Source organism: Calidris pugnax, unplaced genomic scaffold, assembly GCF_001431845.1.
Source record: "Calidris pugnax isolate Ruff unplaced genomic scaffold, ASM143184v1 scaffold11, whole genome shotgun sequence".
Classification (NCBI taxonomy): Eukaryota; Metazoa; Chordata; class Aves; order Charadriiformes; family Scolopacidae; genus Calidris; species Calidris pugnax.
Genome location: NW_015090803.1, coordinates 8,992,796 through 9,003,405, shown reverse-complemented (window position 1 = coordinate 9,003,405; position 10,610 = coordinate 8,992,796). Strand labels below are relative to the sequence as shown.

At 41.8% G+C, this 10,610-nt stretch overlaps 1 protein-coding gene across 1 annotated transcript in view; it reads left to right on the top strand.

Moving 5' to 3' along the window:
- The first annotated feature begins 212 nt into the window (after positions 1–212).
- The window catches only part of WIPF3 (WAS/WASL interacting protein family member 3), a 37,422-nt gene continuing 27,024 nt past the window's right edge, over positions 213–10,610 (top strand). Inside the window, exon 1 of the mRNA XM_014937629.1 lies at positions 213–320. The gene's annotated coding sequence lies outside the window, so the exon portion shown is untranslated. The remainder of the gene's footprint in view (positions 321–10,610) is intronic.

The window sequence follows — 10,610 nt, the reverse complement described above, 5'->3', positions numbered from 1 at the left end:
GCCCGGCCCTCACCTGCGCTCCGCCTCCAGCCCCTCTCCCCCGCTCGGGGCGGCGTGTGTTAAATTACTACTTTTAAAAAATAAAAACAAAAAAAAAAATTATAAAATGTTTCCCTCCCCGAAGACCAGGACCGGCTTTTTCCCCTCAGGATCTTAAGATCCCCCGCCCCGCTCCTTCCCCCCGCCTCCCAGCCAACTCCCACCTCCCCTGAGGGGAGGCGGCCGCCCGCCCGCCCTACCTGGCGCCCTCTGCCCGGGGAGGAGAGCGCCGCGCCGCCCCGGCACCCACGGCACCCACACCGGCACCGGCCGCCGAGCAGGTGGGCGAGGAGGGGTTGGGAGGGGGGGGGTGCCCGGTATCTCCGTCCCGCCTTGCAGCCCCGGGCTGGGGAGGTGAGGCGGCTCCGGGAGAGGCGAGGCCGGGGCCGGGGGGCGAGGCGGCCCGACGGCACCGCGGTGGGGCCGAGAGAACTCGGCGGGGAAACTTGGCGGCAGCGGCCGGTCACCGCCGCTCCGGAGCCCCGCCGTGCAGGGCCCAGCCCCGGTCAGCCTCCGGCCGGCCCCGGGGGTGGCGGGGGTAGCCGAGCCCTCCGGGCCGCGGTTGCTCCAAGCGTGGCTGCGTGTTGGGTAGGGTGTTTGTGTGGTGCCGCTCCTCCGGTGAAGGAAAACAGGCTGTTTTCAGGCGGTTGTGGATGGGAAGAACTTTTTTTTTTCCTAGTTTTTTTGCCCTTGAAATTGATGTGCTGGAATAGGTCAGCTGGGAAAAGGAGGGGGGGGAGGCTGAGCACCAGTCAAAGGTACCGTGTGTTAAATGCTTCTGTATCTGTGGCAGGGGGAGTGCTGGAGAGGTGTTAGAGGCGTTAAAGGTTTATTATTTAATACTAATTAACGTGGGTAAAAGCGTGACTAATGTCTCTTCTGTATCAGCCTGTTTGTGCCGGTGTGGAGCGTGGGGGGGGTGTTTGATGGAAGGGGAGCCAGAGGGGGTTTTGTTGTGACTCTTGGGGTGCAGTTGGGTTTGGCCAAGGCAGAGCAGCCGTGTGGGCTGCCAGAGCCCCCCTCTGCCGGCCCAGGCAGGAGGAGGGAAGGTGTGTTTGCCACCTTCAAAAAGTTCCAGAGTTCTAGGAATAGACAGTTCTAGTTCTAGGAAGGGCACAGTGAAGCCAACACGCTCTTCTGTTTGTGTGTTTGTTGCTGAAAGTTTATTTTATCATGCTGTTACTAGGTGAGGTTTCTGAAAGGCAGCAAAATAAATCTGGATTGGGAGAGAAGGCACTGAGATACAAGATAAAGGTTGATGGGTCCAACACAGATCGGTCTTGGGACAGTCTGGATTTATGGGCTAAAGTTTGCAAGTGCTTCTGCTGATTCAGACAGTGAAATATTGCTGAAATTTTGCTAACAGTGATACCTGTTCTCGTGCGTGCTGCGGTGATAGAATCGTTGAACTGCTTCCTGATAGCAGTGTTTTCAGTTTCTCTATCTGTACATCCAGCACAAACTCCTGTTTATTTGACGTCTGTTTGTATAATCAGTGTTGAAAGTCATCAGTTCCCACCCTTTGCACTGAAAGGCAAGTCACAGGGAAGGTGATGAAGGAGATGAATTCTGTGGTGGCAGTCCGAGCTGGGACACCTGTTAGCTGTGTGTGGGTGAGGATGGTTCCCGTTCACTGCCTGCACCCGTGACCCAAAACAGTGTCCCGGCGGGAATGTGCAGACACTGCTGTCACCCACGGCTCCTGGGGGACATTGTCCCGACCCGAGGGGGAAAGACTGAGTCTGCTTTGCTGTCAGTTACCAGCTTCCATGTACAAGGTAACATACAAGAAGCTGAGTGTGGGACCCTTAAAGAGGATTGAGTAAGTGTGTTCTGTTTCACTGATAGAATGCTTTGGATGTTTTGCTGTAGGGGATGATGACAAAATGTGGGTTAGGCTTATAACCAGAAAGAAATTCTGTGGGAGTTGATTCCTCTCTTGTAAGAGCCTGGAAAGGAGTGAGGCTTAGCAACCAACATGCAACCCCCCTTGATGTTACGGTGACCTTGCTATTAAACATTTAAAGTTTTATCTACAAGATCTTATTAAGATTCAAGCTCCAGTAGTGATGTATGAAATTGCACAGAAGTGCAGGTGCCTGTGCCAGCTTGCAATATAAGTATGAAACAGTCTGTGAAGACAGGGGTGTATAAATAGTTTGATCAGCTTTGCATATAGACTTTGGTTGCTTAGGGGCAGATGCAGAGCTTAATTCTTTAGGTGCAATGTTCAAGGTGTTCAAGGTTTAGGTGCAATCTATTCCTGAATATGATTGAGATGAACTTGAGATTCTGTTTCTTTGATTGTACTGCACTGGAAAGAACAATATATGACTATATTTAAAAATGTAATATAATACAAAGCAATCACCACCCCACCCCCCTCCAAGAAAATATAAATAAAGATCTTGTAGCATCTCAGTTTCTGTTACTGCAATACATCTGGAAGGGCCATGCTAGGATTGTGTACATAGTGACTACTAGATTTGAATTTGCAGAAAGTATTTAGATTTTTTTTTTTTAAACAGTAAATCAAAACATAGCAGTCTTGCATCTTAGTAATTGTACCATAAAAGTTAGCAGTGTTTGTTCAATGTCTTAACAGGACATAGCATAGATGCTGATGGTTTCTCTCTATACTGAAAAAGAATAATAGTTTTGGTTGATGAGGTCAGTATTTTGGGAAATTCATTGTCCTCTGAAAAGAAGACCTTGAACTGAAAGCAGTGTCTTAATCATAACAACTAGAAAACTTTTTGCACGTTTTAAGAGACAGATGGTAAAAGCTTCAAAGTTGAATCACATGATTTATTATTTTATATCTAAAATATTGACTGTTTTAATTATTAAATAATTTAATATTAATATTTTTAAATAGTCTGGCTCCAAAGAGAAGCACAGCAGTGAAAGGATTGATGTTAAATTTCTTTGTATGTTTGTTAGTCATAGCTCACCTACAAGAATTACATTATTTTTTTAGAAGCATCTGCTTCTGTGGAAGCTTTTCTTCTCCCTGCTCAGTGACTGGGAAAGTTCTGTTTAGTTATCAAAAGTAGGTGAGACTGGACTAGCTCAGTTCAGCTCTCTTATCCTTGACTTCTGTAAAGTATTGATCCTGGATGTGTATGAGCATCTGTGGGTACTTTAAGCTATTCGTTTTAAGGTCTAATAAATGAGATCACAGACGAAAAATTGAAGCAGATGCTTGCTTTGGGAAAATGATACTAGGCTCTGTTGTGTCAAAATAAAGATTCCTGACTTCTGCAGAGGATATGTAAAATTAGTATCTAAATAAACATTACAAACAACTATAATATCCAGTAAATGATTTTATCTAAAAATCTTCAGTACGCACACTGAGTTACTAGTGACTGCTCTGCAGTTTTGAGATATAGCTTTCTGGAATGCCTTTATTACTTTTCTTAGAGATTTTCCTCAGTTAGTCTGTGCTCTTACACAAAGTAATTACTCTCTCTGAAAGACTGACACTTTCTGAAAAGTGGTTTATAGTAAGCAAAACCTTAATGGGACTTCATAGTTCCTTGTTCATCTGTGGTCATTCTGCATCAGGGCTGTCCAGTGGCTTCTGGATGAACAATGATGTGAACAGTGCTTTATTTACAAACAGAAAAAATGCCCTTGGGGCTTCCAAATGGGAGAGAAAAAGAGTGTACTTCTAGCAAAATTCTATTTATTTATTTTTTTTAATATCCCCACCTTAATTTGAATTCTGAGTATCGTCAAGTGGACTCATTCAGTATTACATATGTGACAGCTGTAAAGCTGCCTTTGGATTGCCTTCAAAGTTATGTGAAACAACTGAAGAATTTTCATAAGGTGTGAAAAGCGTGTTTTCATGCCTTGGTAATTCAGACAACAGCTGAAATGGATTTCCTGGAGACTACCAGAAATATCTCTCTCTCAAATAAGATCATACATGGGGAGAATGATTCTTCTTTGCCTTGACCCTGTGTCATCTTTCACCACTGCTACCAATAGATATATCTGCGGTGAGAGTGGTATCATTTTGTAGCCAGCCCAGGCAGGGGAGGGCAACAGACCAGCTGTACTATAGCTCCTGTGTAAGTGATAATACCAACTGAAACACAGAGGAAAACTGGATGAAAGGTCCCTACAAGATAAATTTCACTAAACATAAGAACAGAAAATTCAGCATGAAAGCGCTTGCTTGATCTTGATGCTGCTCTTAACAAATCTACCTCCTGTGTCTGCTCTGCAGCTTCTATGTAATGGATATGCTATATCCTTCGTTTACACTGTTGGCAACTGCAATGTCTGCCTTGGTAAATTAAAGCATTGGCTAGAAACTACAGTGCTTCTGCTTGATTCATAAGATAGGGGTAAAATGCCTCCTTCCAGATGAACAAAGTGAATGAATGGGTTCAGAGATAGTAACCCCTTTGTGTCAGACCCTTTCAGGAACTATACGCCAATCTGTAAATGACTGCTGTACCATTTAACTTTTTCAAGTTACTGTATCATGTTTTACTCTCTTCATTATAAGTAACAAAAAAGGAAAAAAGAAGAGAGAGCAGAATATGGTGTTGGATCACAAGAGAGGTCTTGGGATCTTTTGTTCCTCCTTCATATCCTCTTGTTTGAAAGGTATTATGTTATTGCTTTCCTAACTGGCATAGTTTTCTGCAGTGAAAAATGTCCATGCACCAACGCTACTGACTGCATATAAAATAGTCCTGTCAGGTTTTGGGCTTTTGTCCAAGTCAGTTACACTTTTGTTGTATGCTAAAGAAGAAAAGAAATAACACTATGTCTACAAATTCTATACATCTGCTCTGTTGGTTGAGTAGATGTGTGAAGAAAATCATGAAGCACAGAGAAGGCAAGCCAGCCTTACACCTCAGGAAAACAGACTGGTATTTTAGCAACTTATTTTCAGAGGAGATGTTTGCTCCTCTTGGGGATATGTGAATCACTGCAAAAGCATGTCAAATTCTGCCTAGGATTTGGACAGAAAGTTGCTGCAATTGATCGGTTGTGTGAGTGCAAACAGCTTCACACGTTAGTGATGTTACTTGTGTTAAGTGCAGCTTGTATTTGCTTGAGTATTTTCAGAATTAAACCCTAAAGAACTGACCTCACTTCTACTGAAAACAAAGGAAAATTTAGCATAAAAAATAATAAGAGATGTAAATTGACAGAGGGGGGTGGAGACTGTAGTGTACTGTGCGAGTGACAGATGTGGGGCCCAACAGGGCATTTTATGCAGAAATCAAGCCTTTTTTAGACTTGGAATGACTAAGTACCAAGGAAATTATGCAAAAGCGGATTGTACAAAACATTCTTGGATCAAGTGATCATGAGTTTACATTGACTTAGCAGTAGGATAAATGCTGCAGTGCCATGTGGGGATACCTGAGCTTGCTCTGAACAAGCTGTACCAGGAGCTGCAAAAGCCAGTATGGCTGCAGAATGTGTATACTGTGGTTGCTTTGCTCTAGTCAGGTTGTATCTCCTGGTACCTCCTAGAATCACATCTCCTTTTTTCAGAGCCAAATCAGCCTAGTTTGCATTTCTTTTGGGTTTTTTTCACAATATTAGCAACCTGTGCTGAACCTCTAGTGTCATCATGCAGAGTTTTTTACTTTTGCACCATGTGCAGTGTTTCTTTCTCCAGGACAGACCCCTCAGCCTTTTAAATGAACTGTCTCCCTTTGTTTTGCCTTGTGCCAGCAGCAGCAACAGGTGAGGTGAATGGTGAAAAGAGCAAAGACAAAGAAGAAAGTGGAGAGGGAGAATGGAGAGACTGGTAGACCACTAGAAAAGGAGAGAAATTTTCACAGAGGGAAGTAAAGAAGGAGAAGGGCCAAGTCCAGGCTGGTAAAAGTGAAAGGTGGAGTCCAAAACCAGCATAAAACTTGACACCAGAGTTGGTGGAAACAAGCGACTCCCCTGCTTGGTCTGATGGTAGCAGATACTGGTGTCATGGTTTTGGACAACTGGCTGTACTGGAAGTATTCTTGGGAGCTGATTCTGGCAACTGCTTCTGATCTACTTGTTTGAAGAAGGAAAATTGTAGAAAAACCACTTTGCTCCTTTGTGTCTATGATAGACACTTCAAAAAAACCTTCTATTGCCAGTTAATCCCTAGAATTACTTCCCTTCTTCAGTAGGCAACAAAGTTGCCTATTTTTGGATTCCTAGTGTTCCTTGCTTATTCTGCGTGTAGGGGTAGGTATCAATCACATTCTCCTCTCTGAATATAATGGCTTTCCCAGAGAATTGCAATTCAAGTTCTTTTAATAAGGCAAAGGGCTGAACCTTCAATTTAATGAAACTCATTTTGTTTCGCCTGAGAACTTTGTTTTCCTAGCAATTCAGTCCTAGGCCTACAAATCAAAACATCTTTTGTCAGGGATTTTTTAGGGAATTGAACACTTCTAAATGGCTTTGAGATTTGTTGTTCTTTGTACAAAGTGAAATCATTGTCCTTGGTAAATCAATGTTGGTGTTTTGTCCGTTGACTTTAAAAACAGCAAACAATTTTCTGTACAAGAAAGCATATTTACACTTTTATGCACATAAGCAGTTTTGTAAATGTATTGGCTATGACACTGCAGGGGCAATAAACGCATTTTGCAATTTATTTATTTCAGAACATTGAATCAATTAAAATACTAAAAAAGCAGCATTATGGTACTGTAGCAGGGCTTCCTTAATAACGTAAGGTTTTATATACCTTATAAGTATGGAAGGCTTAGTCTGCTGTAAAGAACATCTAAGATGAGGTTACCAACTATGTCATTAAAATGGAGCAACAGTTTTAACAGGATTGACAGATAAGAGCATGAATGTATGAGCAAGTTTAGAAGTTGGAGTTTAATTTGTCAGGACATTAAGGGCTAGCGTTTTTACCATTGGAAATAGATTTGGAAGGAATATTAGGTAATCGTAACTTCACTGAAAGCTGGGATCAAAGCTTCCCTTTCTTTATTTGAGGTGAGGATTTCCCTGGCAACTTATTCCTGCAGGTGACCAGACCATCACATTTTAAATCCGTTATGAAAGACTACCCTCCTTACAGCATACAGTGACTACAACCTGTTTGGGAGCGACACCAATAGTGTATTGTAGGGAAGAATGGCTCATGTTAGACAGCCAGATTTATTTTCCTTACGTTGTCAGTATTAGACTGGTTCTTAAGCTGGGAGATATCAGTCTGACGTGGCATGCATACAGGTTTCTATAAATTTATATTTCCAAGAAGGAAAGCTGCAAACGTTTAAAATAGGATCTCTGATGAAACATCATGTGGTTGAAAGTGAAAATTTTAGAATTATTTGAGACATGGATTTTGAAAGGCCTGTAGTCTTCTCATACCCACGTTTGCAAATTCTTTTCACTTGGTTGGCATTTGAAAACAGACATTTGTTGAGCTGTGTATAGCAAATATAAAAAGCAAGATGCTGAATACTACCTTATTTGGGTTTTCTATTTCGATGCTAGCTACTTAGTTGGAAAGCAAAACTTTCTTCTGTTAGGGGAATTGATTAAGCAACTTCAGGAATTTCTTTGGTGGAAACCATTCTGTGTGCAGGCATACTATTCAAATATCTCTGTCTTATATGAATGATAGTAAATAAATATATTAATAACTATAAAGAAATACATTACTAATAATTATTTGAAAACATACAATTTAGGTCTCTGCGGAGACCGCAAAACTTGCAAGTGTTAGCTTCAACCATCAGATTGCCCCTGCTAAGAGAGCTCAGGTGCTGCTGACAGTGAAACTCTTGAGGAGTATAAAGCAGCGGTCTTCAGAATGTGGCAGTGACCTTGAACTTCCACTGAGTTGCACTTTCTTTATTTAGCATGGGCCAATGATTAACTTTGCTAATGGCTGTATATGGAATTCACCATTGTTTATGTATCTGGCAGTGAAATAGGCCGTGTCTGTCTTTGTGTGGAGGATGTGATATATTTAAAGGAAATTCTTTGTATAAATTGTTTCCTTTGCAAAGTTATGTCTTTGTGCAATTCCTAATTGCTTCTAACTTACCTCATTTGTCTTTGGGCTCTTTAATTTCAGTGTAGGGCTACTGTTGGTGTAATATATTTCTTCTTCTTAGGTGTCATTCTTTTCTCTTACTCCTATTTAAAAGAAGATGATAAATTCTCTTATTCTGCTTGCTTACAGCCATTAGCCTTCTGTGGCTGATCCCCATGGAGCAGAGGAAGCTACACCCTGAAATAGTCATGTATAGGGACATGAAGTCATCTGCGCAGCTTTGCCTCTGAAGGGAGGTTCGTCAAGACATACCACTTTAATTTCTAGCCTCAGCACCATAGGGAACCCAGCAGAGAGGTCTGCCCACGGCACACATGGAAGCAAGGCGTCTTCAAATTCCTGTAATCTGCGCTAGGTCAGCCCCAGATGGTTTGTCGCAGTGTTATCAGGCTCCTGACAGAACAAAAAGTCATGCTGTTTGTTCAGGCAGAAAGGGGATGCAGCCCTTTGCTGCATCAAGCCTGGTGGAAATAGTCCAGACTGGGGAGAATTTATGTTCCTTGGCTTAAATGCAGGATAGTGTTTCGTGCTGTGAGAGAATCCCACAGACCCTGTGCAGACAAATGCTGCTTTGGAGTGTTTCATCGGATATTAAATAGAGGAGGAGCCCCCGAGGTTTGTACATTTCAATGGAAATGAAAAAGGTAGTTTCTGTCTTTAGTTGCAGTGATGTGAACGGAGACTGAGAGCAGAAGTTTGTCTCATTAGTTGTGTGCAGTCCCACGTACTCTCTGTTAGGAAATACTGAAAGGCTAGAGTTTTCTTAGTCAGCTGTAGGAATATACCTGTGAATGTCCTAAAATAAGTCTAGCAAGATAGGTATGTATATGAGTGTTTGCATTTCTTATGAGCTGGAAAAGAAAGTAACAGTTTCACGCTTCTTTCTCTTAAATCTCTCAAATACAGCAGAGACTGTCAAGTGTTTTGTGGATGGAGTTATTTTTGCAGAGGGGAGAGAGGTTGAGGATACTTGGAGGCTGTACCTTGATTCTTCCTTCTTCTGTTCTCTAAACACAAAAAGTCATTCACACTGAAAATGTTAGAAAGAAATGCAGCATCTGGTGGTTAAAAATTACATAGTTTGAGTCTATTATACTTAAAATCTAAACCGGTTGATTTGAAACAGGAGTTTTTTTCCAAGTCATTTCCAGTTGTGTGATGGTGACAGAAGAAAAATTGGTTTGTGTAACATACATCTACTACACTCTGGTTTTTCTCTCCTCTGCCTCTGCACGTGCTGTACTGTCCTTAAAAGATCTGTGGTGTGCTTGTACCAGTGATTTCAGCTGCTCTTCAGTGATGTTTGACAGGAGCAAATGGGGACACAATTGGGCTCATTGTCTACTTTTCACATCATGAGAGTTGAGCAGATGCTTCTTGATGCTGTTTCTCCTGTGTCATTTTGAAAATCTTTTACTTTTCTGTTAAAATATAAGGACTTAAAAGCTGTAACTCAGAACAGTATAGTTAATGGGGAAATCATATTTGATTATATAAAAGCTGATTAAAAGTTAAAAACCAGAGTTTGTAGTCTACTTTTTTCTTCAGTTATTAATCAAGGAAATAAGACCTAAATTTTGGCTAAGCCTTCCTGCACACCTGTGAAGTATCTACCTAAATCTGTAGATTTCCCCAAAGCTGAATTACCTATCTCAGAGCACACAGTTGCAATGATTGCAAATCCAGTAATTATGAATCAGTTATTTCACAGTCCTTTCTCCAAATGGATTAAAGGGGTTGCATTTTCCATTCCAATATTATTATGTATTAATGAGTATACCACCTAAAGACCGAAGGACTATAGCCATATAAAAGAAAAAACACAAAACCCAACAAAATAAATGCTGTAGTTAAGAAATAATTTTGTGTACAAATGCCTATTATGTGCATTTAAACAGTTGTGATTTTTTAACTCTGTCCTTTCCCCTTCTAGTCATGGTTCTACATTGAGGGCACAGCTGTTCCATGCCTTGCCTTTCCATGGTGGGTGAAGGTACTTTAGCATAGCGCTTGCAGACAGACCTATGGTGGTTCTACTGGTCATCAGTGTGGCAGGAGACATCTCAGCTGCTGTTCAGAAACCACGTTGTTCCTCAGTGGGGCTCTGTGCTCCCAGCAGGACTTTGTCTTAGTGTGACCCTAGCACTGTGGCAGCGACACTTTAGGAGGAGACCTTTGGGAAGCTTTCAGATCAGAGCTTGTGAACATCTGGTCGCTGGGCAAGGTGAAACCAAAACTCCATAAAAGCTTGGGCAGATATAGGAGTTTTCCACAGGTAAAGAGGAAACATCTGCATCTGCTCTGCCTTGTCTGACACTTCAAAATGAAAGTCTGGGTGAAGCCTTCAGAAGCCTTCATTTGGGCCTTTGTAAGTTTGGAGCTTGAGTTCTATATTGAGGTCTGCACTTGCTGTTCTTACTTAAACCCAGCTGCTATTCAACCAAGCACCGTGAGAAGCAAGGAACAGTCTGTGACACCTGAAATTACCAGTCTTAGAATTACCCTTATCAAAAGGACAAAA